The sequence below is a fragment of the Cervus elaphus genome, chromosome 11 (genome assembly GCF_910594005.1).
Source record: "Cervus elaphus chromosome 11, mCerEla1.1, whole genome shotgun sequence".
In the NCBI taxonomy this organism is placed as follows: domain Eukaryota; kingdom Metazoa; phylum Chordata; class Mammalia; order Artiodactyla; family Cervidae; genus Cervus; species Cervus elaphus.
Genome location: NC_057825.1, coordinates 17,738,815 through 17,757,297, shown reverse-complemented (window position 1 = coordinate 17,757,297; position 18,483 = coordinate 17,738,815). Strand labels below are relative to the sequence as shown.

Sequence of the window (18,483 nt, the reverse complement as noted above, 5' to 3'; positions counted from 1 at the left end):
AATCTTGAAGTTAAGTAGACTGACACCTCTCATTTCATTTGCTTAAAAGACTGTTTTGGGAGTAGTTTTAGATTCATAACAAAGTTGAGAGGAAGGTGCAGAAATTGCCCATATAGTCACTGTCCCCACACATGTATGCTGCTGCTGCTGCTGCTAAGTCATTTTTTCAGGTGTGTCCGACTCTGTGCGACCCCATAGACGGCAGCCACCAGGCTCCACCACCCCTGAGATTCTCCAGGCAAGAACACTGGAGTGGGTTGCCATTTCCTTCTCCAATGCATGCAAGTGAAGTCACTTAGTCGAGTCCAACTCTTCTCGACCCCACGGACTGCAGCCTACCAGGCTCCTCCGTCCATGGGATTTTCCAGGCAAGAATACTGGAGTGGGCTGCCATTGCCTTCTCCCCACACATGTATAGCCCCCCTGTTATCAACAACACTCACCAGACTAGTACGTTTTTTACCAAGGATGAACCTACATTGATACATCATGATTACCCAAAGTCCCTAGTTTACTTGAGCATTCCTTTTTGATGTTGTGTGTTCTATGGTTAGACAAATGCACAATGAAATCAATAGATCATTTTGGTATCATACAGAGTATTTTCACTTCCCTAAAAATATCCTGAGCTGTGCCTATGCCCTCTCCCATACCCTTACCAACAGCTACCAGTCTTCTTGTCTACACAGTTTTGCCTTTTCCAGAATGTCATATACAGCTGACCCTTGAACAACGTGGATTTGAACTGTATAGATCCACATACAGGCTGGCTTTTTCAATAAATACTACAACAATACATGGCTCAGATGGTAAAGAATGCATATTACCAGTGGAAAAGGCCTCTGTCACCTACAATGCAGGAGACAGAGCTCAATTTCTGGTTTGGGAAGATCCCCTGGAGAAGGGAATGGCAACTCACTTCGGAATTCTGGAGAATCCCAGGGACAAAGGATCCTGGCAGGCTATAGTCCACGGGATTGCAAAGAGTTGGACACAAGTGAGCGACTAACACTCACTTTCATGACAGTACTACACACTCCAAAGTTGGTTGAATCAGCAGATACAGAGACTCAGATAAAAAGGGATGACTATAAGGTTATCCATGGATTGCCAGCAGGATCAGTATCCCTACCACCCACATTGTTCAAGGGTCAATTGCATTATAGTTGGAATCATATCGTATATACCTTGTCAGATAGGCCTTTTCCACTGGTAATATGCATTAAGTATCCTCTTTATGTTTTCATGGCTTGATAGCTCGTTTCACTTTAGTGATTAATGACATTCCATTGTCACGTGCCAGAGTTGGTGTATCTTCTTACCAAGTCATTCTGGTTGCTTCAGTTCAGTTCAGTTCAGTTCAGTTCAGTTGTTCAGTCATGTCCGACTCTTTGCGACCCCATGAATCTCAGCATGCCAGGCCTCCCTGTCCATCACCAACTCCCGCAGTTTACTCAAACTCATGTCCATCGAGTCAGTGATGCCATCCAGCCATCTCATCCTCTGTCGTCCCCTTCTCCTCCTGCCCCCAATCCCTCCCAGCGTCAGGGTCTTTTCCAATGAGTCAACTCTTTGCATGAGGTGGCCAAAGTATTGGAGTTTCAGCAGCATCAGTCCTTCCAATGAACACCCAGGACTGATCTCCTTTAGGATGGACAGGTTGGATCTCCTTGCAGTCCAAGGGACTCTCAAGAGTCTTCTCCAACACCATAGTTCAAAAGCATCAATTTTTCAGGGTTCAGCTTTCTTCACAGTCCAACTTTCACATCCATACATGACCACTGGAAAAACCATAGTCTTGACCAGATAGACCTTTGTTGGCAAAGTAATGTCTCTGGTTGCTTCAGTTCAGTTCAATTCAGTCACTCAGTCCTGTCCAACCCTTTGTGACCCCATGGACTGCAGCACGCCAGGCTTCCCTGTCCATCACTAACTCCTGGAGTTTACTCAAACTCATGTCCATTGGGTCAGTGATGTCATTCAACCATCTCATCCTCTGTCATCCCCTTCTCCTCCTGCCTTCAATCTTTTCTAGCATCAGGGTCTTTTCAAATGAGTAAATTCTTTGCATCAGGTGGCCAAAGTATTGGCGTTTCAGCTTCAGCATCAGTCATTCCAATGAATGTTCAGGCTGATTTCCTTTAGGATGGACTGGTTGGATCTCCTTGCAGTCCAAGGGACTCTCAAGAGTCTTTTCCAATACCATGGTTCTAAAGCATCAATTCTTTGGTGCTCAGCTTTCTTTATAGTCCAACTCTCACATCCATACATGACTACTGGAAAGTTTTGGCAATTATGAATAGAGCTTCTATAAACATCTGTGTGCAGGTTTTTTTGGTGAATATGTTTTTAGCTCCTTTGAGTAAACATTAAGGAGCACAATGGCTGGATCAGATGGTAAGAGGACATCTAATTTTGTGCAGCCCATTTGGAAGACAGTTTGCTTCGCATTCTTCCCAGCATTCTGTGTTGTCAGTGCTCTGGATTTTGGCCATGCTAACAGGTAGGTGGGGATAGCTCATTGTTGTATGATTTATATTCTTCATGCCATATGATGTGGAGCATCTTTTCATAGATTTATATACCATCTGTGCATCTTCTTTGGTGAAGTATCTGTTAGGTCTTTGGTCAATTTTTTAATGATGCCATGAATTTTGAATGCTGTTATATGGTCATGTAGCCATTCTCCCATGTTACTCACCCCTCTCTCCTCAACCTCATCATCCCTCCTTCCTTCAATCCTGTCTCTGAAATTCCTAGTCACTTCTCATGCACAGCACACTGGCTCCATCCCCTCATGACAGCCTGTTCAGACCTTGTCTAAAGAACAGTCTCATTTTTCTCTCTGAACTTTTATTTGTTTTGTTTTCAGAGTTATTCATTGAAACACTGCAGGGGCTACGTCTCACACAGAATATGCTGTGAACAAGTCCTGGATCTTAGGCCTGGGTGTGGTACAGACTTCAGCTCTTTGACTGGTAACATATGTCTTCAACACACTCTTTCTCATCTCCCATTTGTCTTACAATGTTTGTTGTTTTATCCTGCTGTATAAACATATTTATTTGCATAAAACCTGTATTTGAAGTTGAATATACAGCTTTCCCTTTAGGTGTATTTACTTTTCAGGCTTATGTAAAAAATCCTTCTCTGCCTAAAAGTTACAAAATATTATTCACATTTGTTGTGTGTGCATTTCTTTCACAGTAAGAAATTCCTTTCATTTTCTTTACATCTGAGTGAGTTCCATTCCAGGAGCATGTTCATAAGTCCAATTTGTTCTTAAGTCCCACAAAGTCAGCCCAGGTGTTCAACTAACACAATCAGTATATAGAACTGTACAATAATAGGTTTATAATACTTTTCACACAAATAATACATAAAAACAAACACAAAAAATAAAGAAAACAGTTTTTAATCTTTGGTCCAGTTCCTTGAAAAGTACAGTAGTAAGTACAGTGCACCAGCTGGCACACAGAGGCTGGCATCAAGCGAAAAGGCAAGAAGGGTTACTGACTCCTCTCGACTGGAGGAGTTACAGACTGGAGGAGGGAGAGGAGGGGGAGATGGTAGAGCTGAAGGGCCGTCAGCAACAGGAGACGGAGGACGAGCTGCAGGTTCACTCACGCCTGACGCTGAGGGGACTCACGACCCCATCTCTGAAAGTCTGAAACCTGAAGGTTTGGCTGTAAGGGACTTACTGTATTGCCTTATTTCTGTGTGTGTGTTTTTTTTTTTTAATATTTGATTCTATTGGAAACAATACATGTAAATCCATGGCTGATTCATATCAATGTATGACAAAACCCACTGGAAAAAAAAAATAAAAAAATAAATAAATAAAATAAAAAAAAAAAAAAAGAAAAAAAAAAAAAAGAAAGGAGCTGAAGACCCTGCCTTCTTCTCCCACTTGCCAAAGAATTTGTCTGACATCATTTACATGTTAAAGAATTATTCTCTGCTGAATTGAGATGGCATCTTTCTTTCACATACTCAGTCTCTATTTATGCTTGAGTCTTTCTCTGGATTCAAGCATACACACTACTGTATATAATATAGTGAAGAAGGACCTACTGAACAGCACAGGGAACTCTTCTCAGTTCTCTGTACTGACGTACATTTGAAAAGAATCTAAATAAGAGTGGATATATGTATTTGGATAACTGGTTCACTTTGCAGTGCAGAAGAAACTGACACAATATTGTGCACAACTATACTTCAATAATTTTTTTTTAAATAAAAGAAAATTTCTAGACAAAGAAGATTAAATTCTTATCTGGGTCTCTACTCTTCCCTGGCCTTGGTGTTTTATATGTTGCTAGTTGTGTCCTTCATAGCATCATTGTTAAAAAATGAGATTATCTCTACTCTCCACTCCCAATCATGACTTTATCTCAGTGATTCTAAAGATATTATATTGGGGTTCAAGGTCCTAGACTGTCAGAGTTATGTGGGTGGGATCAAAGTCATCTGAGGCCAGCCCCAGCAAGGCATGGATGGGGAAACCAAAGACATAAAAACAGAGCAATGTGACTGTTGATGGATAGAGAGTCATCACCAGGCCCAGGATTTAAGTCATGTTTACACACTTTGCTTCTACCCTTCACCTTTGTTCCTACCACGTCGCACGTCCTTGTAATCTACCTCTGCTCACTGTGCTGGTCCCCTTCTCCCCACCCCAGTGCATGCTACCCAGACCTCCTAATGTGATCTTGGAAAAGCAGAAGCTGAGAAGGAGAGAAGCGAGGTTGGTGTGTTCTCTGTGTGGAAAATGCTATCATGTTATACCCTGTGGGGCTTGTCCTGAGCTATCTGTGAGGTAAGAAGACCCTGAAGTCAGGGCTGCTTGACTCTGGAAGCTCTCTGATCACGTGGGACTTGAGGTGGACATGGCTGTCCTACCACCCCTGGTGTGGGACATCAGGGATGCCAGCTGGCCCAGAGCCTAGAGGCAGCGGGGGCAGCCCTAGGCCAGGTGCCCAGTGATGAGTGTGATGGAAATGCAGCAGAAGCCCAACAGACCCACAGCAGGGAGGTTTCTGAAAGACAAGCACCTGGCTTCTCTGTGAGTTGAACACAACCAGGGCACGAGTGTGAGGCTGGGAGAGTGTGTGTGTTCTGGGGGTCTGTGACTGAGATCAGCGATGTGAACCAGGTGGCAAGAAGCGGGTGTCTGTGAATGCTGGGAGGATGGTGTTTAAAGAGGAAAATATGGGATGGAAAATGTGGACCTTCTCCTGGCTGTAGCGGGAGTGATGCCTGCTTCTCCTGGGTCAATGCTGGATCCAGACACAGCACTTGAGGGGTTTCTGAACCCACCCCCTTCTGAGGCTATCATGTGGTACCCGACACCTGGGCCTTGGCTGGGAGGGACTGTGGGACCTGGTGACCCCAGGGCAGTTTCCTGGGCAGCCCTCAGCAGGTTTATCATCAAGGCCGCTTAGTGCCAGAGAGGAAGATGAGGATAACTAATGGCCGTGGCCCATGGGATTTATTTCAAATGTCATAGAGGGCATTCTCAGGCCTTCCAGAAATAACAGAGAACATTTTTCCAAGGGGTATAATTTCTGCTTCACGGAGGAGGAGCAACACAAATTTTGCAGCCCAAAAGTCCCCCCATTTTTCTTCTTTTTGACCTCATTTTTTCATACCGAGTCGAGGTGGCCCAGGAACCCTGGGGTTACGTGTGTTTTCCCACGTTGCCTTGGACACCCAGTATGTTGGTGGAGCTCTGACTGTTCCGAGATTAGCACTATTCAAAATATGCTACCTTTGCCCCCAAGCATGAGGCCTGCAGTTTTTCAAGGCTGAGACCTGTCAGAAGAGGAAGCAGAAGCGAGTTGTGGGAAAGCTTGATAATAACGTGGGCAAGAGGAGAGTATTCTTCTCAACAGGCCTCGGAAGCAAGATTCCTGGGGAAGTCAGGCTCAGCTGGTAACAAAAACAAGGAGCAGGTACTTAGAATGCTCATAATTCTAAAACGAATTCTAAAATACAAAATCTCTGCAGTTCTGTTTTAAGAGTACATCACTATGTAAATATTAACAGATGGGGATACTGACTCAGAATAGTTACTCCTCATAGTAAGTGGCTCCCCTGGAGGAACCTTAGCATCTTCCCTGGGGACGGAGGAAGCAGAAGCTTGTGCCTCCCCAGGCGGTTAGAGGGATGAGATGCTCGGCTGCTGTCACTAGTTGCCAGTTTTCTTCGTGGATTTCCACCATGTGCACCATCAATCAGGGAGGCAGGCAGGAAGTCACCCGTTAGGGTAGGTTCTCATGCAGTGTTTTGGGGGAAGCACTAGATGTTTGTCTACCCTGGGGTTGGGGAGGCCCCACAGGAACAGGTTGTTGTGGGCTGAATGGCTGTTTCCCCCAAAATTCGTGTGTTGAAGCCCTGACACCTAATGTGAGGGTATTGTGTTGTCATTGTTGTGTAGTTGCTCAGTCGTGTCCGACTCTTTGTGACCCTATGGACTGTAGCCCACCAGACTCCTCTGTGCATGGGATTCTCCAGGCAAGAATACTGGAGGGGGTTGCCAGGCCCTTCTCCAGGGCATCTTCCTGAGCCAGGGATTGAACCCAGGCCTCTTGTGTTTCCTGCATTGGCAGGCAGGTTCTTTACCACTGGGTCACCTGGGAAGAGCAATGTGAGGGTATTAGGAGATGCGTATGTTTAAATGAGGCCATGAGGTAGAGCACTGTGTTGGGATCAGTACCTGTAGGAGGACAGGGAAAGCACCAAAACTTCTCCACTCAGGCGAGGAAGCAGCAAGAAGGCCACTATCTGGTGCCAAGAAGAAGGCCCTCGGCAGACCCTGGATCTGCCAGCACCTGGTCCTGGGCTCCTCCATCTGCAGAATTTCTAGGAAGACCTCAGCTGTAAGTCCCCCAGGTCGGGGCATTTCACTCTGCCAGCCCGAGTAGACTAAGGCGAAATAGGCAGTTCCATGTCAGAGATGGCCGGGCCCCAGACTCACCTCCACCGTCCCTGTAACTGAATGACCTTGCACGGCTCTGAACTCAGTGACCCAACAATCCCACTTCTGGGCATACACACTGAGGAAACCAGATCTGAAAGAGACAAGTGCACCCCAGTGTTCATCGCAGCACTGTTTATAATAGCCAGGACATGGAAGCAACCTAGATGCCCATCAGCAGATGAATGGATAAGGAAGCTGTGGTACATATACACCATGGAATATTACTCAGCCATTAAAAAGAATTCATTTGAACCAGTTCTAATGAGATGGATGAAACTGGAGCCCCTTATACAGAGTGAAGTAAGCCAGAAAGATAAAGAACATTACAGCATACTAACACATATATATGGAATTTAGAAAGATGGTAACGACAACCCTATATGCAAAACAGAAAAAGAGACACAGAAGTACAGAACAGACTTTTGAACTCTGTGGGAGAAGGCGAGGGTGGGATGTTTCAAGAGAACAGCATGTATATTTTCTATAGTGAAACAGATCACCAGCCCAGGTGGGATGCATGAGACAGGTGCTCGGGCCTGGTGCACTGGGAAGACCCAGAGGAATCGGGTGGAGAGGGAGGTGGGAGGGGGGATCGGGATGGGGAATACGTGTAAATCTATGGCTGATTCATATCAATGTATGACAAAACCCACTGAAAAAAAAATAAATAAATAAAGGAAAAAAAAAATGAACTCAGTACTTCTAAAACAGAGATAATGTCTTCCTTTTAGGACTACTGTTCCATCTAGAACACACACACCCAACCCTTGACTCCTGCTTCCCCCTCTATGTGTCTATAATGCATCCGGCCCTATACACTTGGTACATGGTTGCACCTCAATATATTATTCTTATTGTCTGCGTGCATGCATGTTAAGTTGCTTCAGTTATGTCTGACTCTTTGAGACCCCAAGGACTGTAGCCCACCTGGCTCCTCTGTCCATGGGATGCTCCAGGCAAGAATACTGGAATGGGTTGCCACGCCCTCCTCCAGGGCATCTTCCCCACCCAGGGATCCACCCAGGGTCTCCAGGAAGATTCTTTACTATGGAGCCACAAGGGAAGCCCAATTCTTATTGTCTACTGGTTTATACAAATAGAAGCTCTTTTAGAGCTGCCATCTATATGGTGACGGTGACGCGCTAAAGGAGACATTTAGAAACTGGACTTTAAAGTGGAGGAACCAACTGGATGTGGAAGTCCTAAATCTGGAGGGACTCAGATTTGACTTATTTTTAGTATACTTTAATGTGGAAACTAAAAAGGTAGCATGCATTCTACTCTAGAGGTAAGCACCCAATAATAAGCCCCTATGAATAGTGAAGAAAAATTGCTATACACAGCTTTTCCGTTTTTGATGAATAGGCTCCGATGCCACAGTAATGGTATTTAGTAAATTATAATGCTTCCATTAAATTATAGTCCTGTGGCAAGTAGTTGTGAATTCAATTACACTGCTTGGCTTCTAGCTATCCTGCATATTTCATCAAAAGTTGATTTGCCACTGATGGCAATAGCTCCACATTTCTATGAGGAAAAGAATGCATTTGGCAAAATTTGGGTTGAAAGTCAACCAGCGAATGAGAGGCTTATTGGAGTCCTCCATCAGCTGGGAACTTTTGTGGTCACCCTCCACTGACATGGGGATGCCCTGAGACCCTGTGCTAGGGAGGTAGTCTTTTGTGCTGCTCCTTCTATTCAAGCCTACTGTCCAGCAGTCCCAAGAGAGGGGAAAATGTGGTTCTCCTCAATTTTCAGGTGAAACCAAAGGCGGATCCCACCTGGAAAAGGAAGACTCCAGCGCATAAGTCTGCCAGGAAACCTCAAGTTCAAGTTAGCCCTTCTAGAACATGAACTCCAGTTAGTGACAGGAGACCTGAGAGTCAGCTTTCAGGGGTTCAAGTTTCTTTAGTGGATAGGATCTGAATTAACTAGTCCTCCTGAGCAGTGCTAAAACTTCACTGGAGACTGAGAAATCTTCAAAGAGAGGTCAAAGGCAGGAAGACATTGGCATGACCCAAAGAATGGGGCAAACAGCATTACTTACCTCAAGTGTTGATGTGAAGAGTAAATGAATAATGCATGTAATATACGTGAAACAGCACCTGGACTTTAAGAATGTTACATGTAAGTATTATTATTGTTATTAAGCATATTATATATTATTATCACACCTTGAGGAACTCTGTGGTCCACAGAGAATATTGGGAATCATAGCCAAAAAGGAATTCTTGAGAGTGAACCAGTCATTGTTGTTTAATCCCTCAGTCATGTCCAACTCTTTACCACCACATGGACTGCAGCACGCCAGGCTTCCCTGTCCATTACCATCTCCAGGAGTCTGCTCAAATTCATGCCAACTGAGTCGGTGATGCCATCCAACCATCTCACCGTCTGTCACCCTCTTCTCCACCTGCCTTCAATCTTTCCCAGCATCAGAGTCTTTCCAGTGAGTGGGCTCTTGGCATCAGGTGGCCAAAGTATTGGAGCTTCAGCTTCAGCATCAGTCCTTCCAATGAATATTCAGGGAGTCAATAGTTGTCTCCACTTTGAGGTGTAAGATGACCTTGGTTCCATGTCTACTTGGTAGAGGAACACACTTTCCAAGCCTATGACCTGATTGTGATGCAGGACTAGGATTTGGATCCTATCATACTATGGTACCTCCTCCTAGACCCCCATTGCCACACAACCAAGATATCACAGAACTGAACTGATTAACAAGCTCCCTGTTTCTAGGACTTCATTTATTAACTTATTAATTGAGGTTCACACTATAATACTGTAAAGTCTGATTTGGGCCACATTTGGGAGTATTTGGGCAGCTGCGTAGCTGAGAGCTTGGTTTCCCTGATGGCTCAGTGGGTATAGAATCCTCCTGCAATGCAGGAGACACAGGAGGCTTGGGTTCAGTCCAGTATTCTTGCCTGGAGAATCTCATGGACAGGGGAGCCTGGTGAGCTACATACATTGAGTCACAAAGAGTCAGACAAGACTCTCTGAGTGACTAAGCACACACACACACACACACACACACAGAGCTGAGAACACGCCAAGGCAGAGGACCTGTGTATCAAGAGGAAAAAGGAAATCCCCTATAGACATTGAGAGGTGATGTTGATTCCTGCAAGGTTCTAGAATGTCCCCAAGTTCGGCATGAGAAGCTTTCAGTGATGTCTGGTTCTCCCAACAGCTGGTCAGAGGATTGAACTCTGCTTCCCAGAAGTTGAGGGTGGGTGTGCAGAAAGAGGTGATACAGATCAGTTCTTATTACTGGGGCATGGCTCTGAGCCTGCTCCTCTCTGCTCCCCATGGCAGAAGTACATGTTGGCATGAGACTACCTAGAGGGCAAAGTACTCTGGTATTCTCAGCTAACTCCAGGAGGACAGCTATCTTGGAGAGGAACTAAACTTGTCTTTGTCATCCACTGTTATTTTGGTCTTTTTTTTTTTTTTTTGTATTTGTTTCTTTTTTAAATTGAAGCATAATCATCTGTCTTTCTTTTTTACTAATATATGGAAGCATAGTCTACCTTGATTGATATTATATGGTTTGTAAAGGAATAGGTCTAACTAAAGAGACAAGAGGAACTATACACAATTCCATCATGTGATGAATATATTGTAGTTTGTTTGTTTTTATTATGCTGTTAGACTAGCAAACTGGGGCAATAATGCTCATTTCATTACTTAGTTTCCATTACACTTTTTGAAAAAATATTTATTAAAGTCTCTTGAGCAAGAAGAAAAAGTATGAGCTCAGTGCTATAAGAGTCAGATTGAATTTTAACACATTAATTAATGTATTAAAATGAATCTGAGCAAACCCTCTGGTGAACTATCATGGGGTTGGTTCATTCTTTGAACTATGGGTATGCATTCAGTCAGTTAGTAGTGTACAACTCTTCAGGACCCCATGGGCTGTAGCCCACCAGGCTCCTCTGTCCATGGCATTTTCCAGGCAAGAATACTGGAGCAGGTTTCCATTTCCTTCTTCAAGGGATCTTTCCCACCCAGGGATTGAACCTGCATCTCTTATGTCTCCTAGGTTGGCAGGCAAGTTCTTTACCAACTGAACCACTGGGGAAGTCCTTCATTCTTTGCTCTGTACCCTCCATAAAAGAAGGAATGGTTGGAACCAGGATTTATTATATTCTTGCTAAACATCCAAAATAAACTAGATTAAATTCAAATTAAATTATGTTCAGTTATATGTTATATTAATTTAATAGCATAATATAAAATTTCTATGATCACTTAATGCAATGTTATTTATTTTCTCAAAAGGTTGGTAAACACCTGTCCAAGACTAGGAGAGCTATCCAAGACTAGGAAAATCTTGCCAGGCTCCTTTGTCCATAGAATTCTCCGGATAAGAATACTGGAGTGAGTTGCCATTTCCTTCTCCAGGGAATCTTCCCAACCAAGTGATGGAACATGAGTCTCTTTCTTTGCAGGCAGATGTTTTGCCATCTGAGCCACCAGGGAAGCCCAGCAGGAGAATAGTTAAATATATTGCAACTTGTGTCCTTGAAGAACATTGAATGTCACTGGGTTTGTTAAAGATATAATGTTAAATTAAAAGATGGAGTAATTACAACATTATAGACAGTGTCGCCCAGTGTGGTTTTGAAAGGAAAGGACCATGGTAGGGAGGCTCAAGAGGAAGGGGATATATGGACACATTATAGCACTGTACAAACTAACACAACATCATGTGTGTGTGCTCAGTCACTGGGTCATGTCTGTCTCTTCACAACCCCAAGGATTGTAGCCTGCTAGGCTCCTCTGTTCATGGAATTTTCCAGGCAAGAATACTGGAATAGATTGCCATTTTCCTTCTCCAGGGGGTCTTCCCAACCCAGGGATCAAAATTGGCATCTCTTGTGTCTCCTGAATTGGCAGGCAGATTCCTTACCACTAGTGCCACTTGGGAAGCCCAACAAACATTATACACCAATTAAAAAAAAAAGAAGAAAAAAGGACCAGAGTACCCAAAGATGATTCTTCTTCTTTCTTTCTCTTTTTACATTTCCAGTAACTTTTTACATGTACTTTTTATAATGAAAGTAACATACTTTTAAAAAGAGGGAAAACTTTATATATAATGATTTCAATACTCTATAGCTGTCTTGTTTTCAGTGGTCCATTTGAGGTTACTTTATGGCCCATGGTTTGAAATAAAAGACATTTGATTAAAAAAAAAAATAAAAAGCTTCCCAACAGATATATAAAGAACTTTGTCAAAAAATGTATGAGAAAAAAAATCCCCTGGATTTTTCTCAAATACTATCTGCTCTCATTCATTCACACATTTTTCTTCTATTTGCTTGTCCATTCAACACATCAGTATTGAGAACCCAGGTTGCTCAAGGTCATGGGTGCACTAAGTTGACTATTTGCCAGCTCTTTAAGTACAGGTCAGGGGCTTTCCTGATAGCTCAGTTGGTAGAGACTCAGCCTGTAATGCAGGAGACCCCGGTTCGATTCCTGGGTTGGGAAGATCTCCTGGAGAAAGGATAGGCTATCCACTCCAGTATTCTTGGGCTTCCCTTGTGGCTCAGCTGGTAAAGAATCCACCTGTAATGCAGGAGACCTGGGTTCGATCCCTGGATTGCTAAGATCCCCTGGAGAAGGGAAAGACTACCCACTCCAGTATTCTGGCCTAGAGAATTCTATGGATTGTATAGTCCATGGGATCACACAGAGATGGACACGACTGAGTGACTTTCACTTTCACTTCACTTTTCACTAAGTACAGGTCTTGTTCTTCACTGTACTTGAGCGTTCAGAACCACTGAATTCCACTGTTGAGCTGTATGTTACAATATTACTGCTGGTGTATTGTGAAAATTGCAGTGTGTACTCATTGTTCCTTCTCCCTGTCCCAATTTCTTTCCTTCCAGTTGATGGTGAATTACAACAGATGCAGAGAGAAGAGGCCAGAGTGGCAACCTAAGTCATCACAGCTGGGGACCAAGTGGACAGTGGGTCAGATTCTACAGGTGCCGCTATGCTGCACTTTGTATCTGGGACACTTCCCTAAGAATGAAAAGCAAAATGAAAGAAAGCACGCAGGTCAAAGATTTGAGGCTGTTATCCAGAAACCAGGGAAAACAAGCAAGAGGAGCTGGGGTTGTTAAGCCAAGATATGCACATTTGATGCAACTAGTTAATTTGTTCAGATCCTTAGGGAACATCTACCTTCTAAAGTAAAGTAATGTCATTGCTGTTCAGTCGTTGTCATGTCCAACTCTCTACGACTGCATGGATTACAGCATGCCAGGCTCCTCTGTCCACAATCTCCCAGAGTTTGCGCAAACTCATGTCTATTCAGTCAGTGATGCTATCTAACCATCTCATCCTCTGTCGTTCCCTTCTCCTTTTGCCTTCACTTTGTCAGCATCAGGATCTTTTCCAATGAGTTGGCTCTTTGCGTCAGGTGGCCAAAGTATTGGAGCTTCAGCTTCAGCATCAGTCCCAATAGTCAGGGTTGATTTCCTTTAGGGTTGACTGGTTTGATCTCCTTACTGTCCAAGGGACTCTCAAGAGTCTTCTCCAGCTTCAATATGATTTTAAAAAAATCAAGAGCAAAAATGATGTATTGTAGCAAACAGGCCCTTAGAAGTGGGTGCCCACTTCTGCACACTTACACCTTCACTCTCCCAGGTGAGAGCTCCTGAGAGACACCTATCAGTATTGGTTTTATGTTGAATTCGCTGAGCCTTCACTTTTCAACATCAATTAATTTATAGTAGGTGCTTTTAATATGCTAAAATAGAGTAGAATGTGGAGAAGGAAAATTTTAACAGCCATGGAAGCTTCCATTGCCCCTGCCTCCAGGCACTATATCTTGTACTGTAATTTTAAAAATCATAAGTCATGGGGAAGAAAGCATTTCACAAGCCTCTTGGGAAATAGCTCTCTCTTCTGTTCCCTGTGGATTGTTATTTGGAAAAAAAAAAAATCCTCAGAATTAGAGGACTGGGCAATTTTGCTTTGTTTCTTTACTGATAATGAGATAGCAGAGGTAAATATATTTTATTTGAACTGTGATTATTTTTGTTTAAAAACTAAGATATCCTTATAAAAATTCAGAAACTATAAGAACATATTTTTATACATATAACTTTACTTTTAAACATATTTAAAAGTAAAAGTAACCCTGATTTTCCTCATAGACATAGTCATTGTTTATATGTATAGTTAGACAGTTAGAAATACACACATATAATTTCACTTAAAAATTATACAGTTCTTTATATATAAAATAATCTCAAGTGTGTATATTTATAGAATATTTTGCATTTTCCTACTGCTTTATATATACAATTTTTTCTTAGCATTTAAAATATAAATTGACATACCTCTTTTTATAAACCTCATTTTATTGGCTGCATAATATTCCGTTGTATATTCACAATGGTGATTTTTTTTTTTTTAAGGTAAAAATTCCCCTTGGGTGTAAAATCATAGATTGGTACTCTTCCTACCTGCAGAAGTATCGTGCAACTCTAAGAAGATAATTCTTAGATCAACTGCTAAAAAGAATCCACAGACTCTGGCCAGCAGTAAGTACAAGTTCACCTACTCTCATCTAAAACTGGAAAGAGTTAACATATGTGCTGTCAAGCACAAGTGTGGGCAGGAAAGCCGTTCTCCTTAACCATTTTTAAATCACACCCAGGATGCATCTGGAAATGATGTCAGGCCAAGACAGAAGTATTCCTAAGTTCTAATGAAATCAGCAACAGGATCACGCGTGGGGCACCTCGGGACACCGACCTCCAAAAGTAGACCCCTTTCTCTCCATGTCTGTTCCATGACAAAATGTTGTCACTTGCTAATTAAACGCATAGAATCTCTTCTCGCTTTGTAAGATAGATTTCATTCGTATACATTATATAAAACCCCGTAACTTAAAAGGAGAAATTATAGGACTATTTCTGGCTGGGATTTTTTAATTCTGATTTTACTGAATGACTAAGCAGTCTTGAATTCATAAATATATCTCACTTACTCAGTTGTGTCCACAATAGATGGGTCTGCCATCTTCCCATTCGCTGGCTTAGCCGATCGCCTGCACTTCCAGAATTAGAAGGGCCGCTGTCTAGACCTCCTGACGTGTGAGCGGCCCGGGCTGTGGTCCTCACAGGCTGCAGAACCGCTCCATCCCCACTCCGGAGCCGCCTTTAATCTTGGTGCTGTTTGCAGACAGACTTTAAAAAGCTGCCCCGAGAATACATCCCTGCCAGTAGTTTAGTGTGTCGAGCTGAGGACGAGAATTTTGTTCTATTCTTGAGATGCAGCTATTTGTGTGGGGGGAGCTTTGGCCAATGGGAAAGAAAGCCGAAGGTCAGGAAAAGAACTCTGTGGGATCCCGCACCCTGTGGGGTTCTGGAAGGGTCTTTCCTGGGAAGGGGGGAGATCTGGAAGGGTCAGCACACCCCAGGGGGCTGGCTGTTTTGTGGCTTCATGAGATATTAACCCCCAGCACTCCAGGGTGCAGATGAGAGATGTCGGAGTTAGACGAATTCTCTGTTTGCTTAAAAATTGTTTGCATTCTTTTCTTTCAAAAAATAATAAAATCCTCTAAAGGACTGTTTGTGGGCACTTGTCCAGAGGCAGAGATATAAAGGTAAATAGCTCTTTGTAGAGAACTGGACCCAGGGAGATTGGAGGGAAATGCAAAATGTGATATCCTGGAAACTAAATATGCTTTTCTTTTTTAAAAAGCGTTTGGGATCCACGTGCCATTCACCTCACTAGTGGAGGAGGTTGCAGAGCGCTGGCAAGCCCCAGGCTGGGCGAGTGGCCGTCCCACCCCCGTCTGTGTATCAGCGCTGCCACTGGCCACGGCCAGGGTTGGCTCAGGACTCCTTGTGTGAGTAAGAAACCGAGGAGAGGATAATTTATGGCGTGTGCTTTGAGATTCCCTTAAATAGAAAAGACCAGCCGCTCAAGTTTTCTCAGCATGTTTGCTGCTCCCAGGCCGCTCGCCGAGCACATGACAAACACAGAGCCCCAGAAATGTCTGCAAAAAGGTTCAGGAGTGAGCCCAGCCTCCAGACTGCAAGGTCCCGAGCGACTTCCTAGTGACACGCAGCCCTGCAGAATGATGGCAAGGTCAAGGTGGAAAGGGTAGGGACGCGCCTTGCCAGGGTCTGGCCCCCAAGCCGGCCCTCCGTCCCCATCCATCAAGCCTCATTTCCTTTCCCAGAGTGCAAATGTGAGCAAAGAAATAGCTTATTAAAGAATAATTCATTGTAGAATGCATTACAAATTGTGATTTATAGTCTTCACTGCAAACTGAACATTGCTTTAAATTTTAACTTTGAGTAAAAGGGAAATTCATTAAATGTCTACCTAGGAAAGAATGGACTTCCCTGGTGATTCAGATGGTAAAGCATCTGCCTATGTGCAGGAGACCTGGGTTCAATCCCTGGGTCAGGAAGATCCCCTGGAGAAGGAAATGGCAACCCACTCTAGTACTCTTGCCTGGAAAATCCCATGAATGGAGGAGCCTGGTGGGCTACAGTCCATGGGGTGGCAAAGAGTCAGACACGACTGTGTGACTTCACTGGGAAGGAATATTTCATGATTATTTAGAATCCTTAGGAAGTCATCGGGTTAGCGTTCATATCCCCTACAATCAGTATTTTGTGGACATCTCCTATTTTTTAGATCTTGGGCTCAGCAACTTTAAATAGGTGACTGCTTATGTCAGGGGGATTCAGGGGGTTTTCTGGAACCCCAGTGTTCTCATACCCATCCCCAGGTTCCCACTGAAGACTCAGTTGGGTGTTTGTGATTCAGAATTCAAGGAAAAAGAATAAGCGGGTGTGACGTGTGAGGAATTCTTAGGAGGAGGGCAAAGTGATGAATCTTATCCTGACTGTAAAGAGAGGGTGCCCACCAGAAACAAGTCCAAGGGGCTAGGGGAGAGGGGCACACAGAGGTGGCAATGGTCAGCTGGGGTGAGGGAGCTTGAGGGAAAGCATCTCAGAGATGTGGCAACCGGGGAGAGTCCTGTGACAGGAGTTAGGCAGGGTTGTCCAGAGACGAGAAAGGGGGCGTCAAGGTCAGGTGAAGGCAGGGCCAGGACACGGCGTGTCTGGGCTGCAGGATGAAGCCTGCTGGGGTGAGAGCTGGGGCTGGGGTGTGAACTGCGCTCAGAAGTGTCCTGGGTCCTCCTGTAACTTCACTCTGATGTGATGCAACAGATGCCGCTGGCTGGGAGGGCCTGGAGAGTCAGTTACCCGGTTCCCAACACTTGCTCAGAAAGGGACTCAGGGAAGACTCCACAAGCATCCTTGGACTTTGTGCACGACAGAGCCCTGAGTTCCAGGTTGCCAAGGAGAGGGACAGCTGCATTTCGTGGTGGGAGGTGCTTTATAGAGCAGATTATGTCCCATCTATAGTCTTCATCATGCAGATGAATTATTTTAAAGCATTTACTGAGCACTTAATGACTTCCTACTTAGTGCTATTTAACATATTGAAGCACCAGTGTTTTGGTCATCTGGTGTGAACAGCTGACTCATTGGAAAAGTCCCTGATGCAGGGGAAGATGGAGGATAGATGGAGAAGAGGGTGACAGAGGATGAGATGGCTGGACAGCATTATCAGTGCACTGAACTTGGACATAGGCAAACTCCAGGAGGTGACAAGGGACAGGGAGGCCTGGCGTGCTGCAGTCCATGGGGTTGCAAAGAAGTCGGGCACGACTGGGCGAGTGAAGAGCAGCAACATACACCAAGAGATCAGAGGCAGCCAGAAGTTTCCTCTTGCATTAGATCAACTAAGCCTGTCCCAGGCTACGGGGAGCTGATTTGGGCAAACTGGTATGGACCAGATGACAGAGAGGGGTTCGAGAGAGGGACAGAGACTTGATTGGGATGGCAAAGTGATCATGTCTAGATGGATGGAGGCAGGAATAAAAGCCTCCCTTGCAAGCAGAAGCCTGGAAACATGCTTTTGTGTCAGAGGTTGTGAAAAGGAAATAGCAGCCTTGGAGATCAGTGGAAAGGAATCAAGCAAGTGTAGCACGGCTGATAGGGAGGCGGGATGAGGGGAGGGTGCTGGTGTTCAGCTGACTGAAGGGCCAGGTAGGTGGGTTAAAATGCACTGTCTTCAGGAGGAGCAGCTGAGAAGCAGCCCGAGAAGCTGTCAGGCGACAGGGAACGGTGGGGCCTGCAGCAAACAGAGAATGCAGGGAGGTCTCCTGACATCAGCTCTGGTTTTAACCTGGTGCAGGACAAACCAAACTGGTAGCTGCGATTGATGCTAAGTCTGTCAACTCTCGGGAGGGTTAAGACTTTACCTTACGATGCGGGGGGTGTGCCTTTGATTCCTGGTTGGGGAACTAGGACCCCAGAGACCTCAAGGTCAAAAAAAGCAACATAAAAACAGAAGCAATAATGTAACAAATTCAATAAAGACTTTAAAAAAATGGTCCATATAAAAAATCTTTAAAAAGAGATTTTAAAAGTTTCTTTCTT

At 44.2% G+C, this 18,483-nt stretch overlaps 1 long non-coding RNA gene across 1 annotated transcript in view; it reads right to left on the bottom strand.

Moving 5' to 3' along the window:
* The window catches only part of LOC122703652, a 71,055-nt gene extending 55,715 nt beyond the window's left edge, over nucleotides 1-15,340 (bottom strand). The window contains exon 1 of the long non-coding RNA XR_006343552.1: nucleotides 15,003-15,340. This is a non-coding gene — a long non-coding RNA (uncharacterized LOC122703652). The remainder of the gene's footprint in view (nucleotides 1-15,002) is intronic.
* Between the last annotated feature and the right edge of the window lie 3,143 nt (nucleotides 15,341-18,483).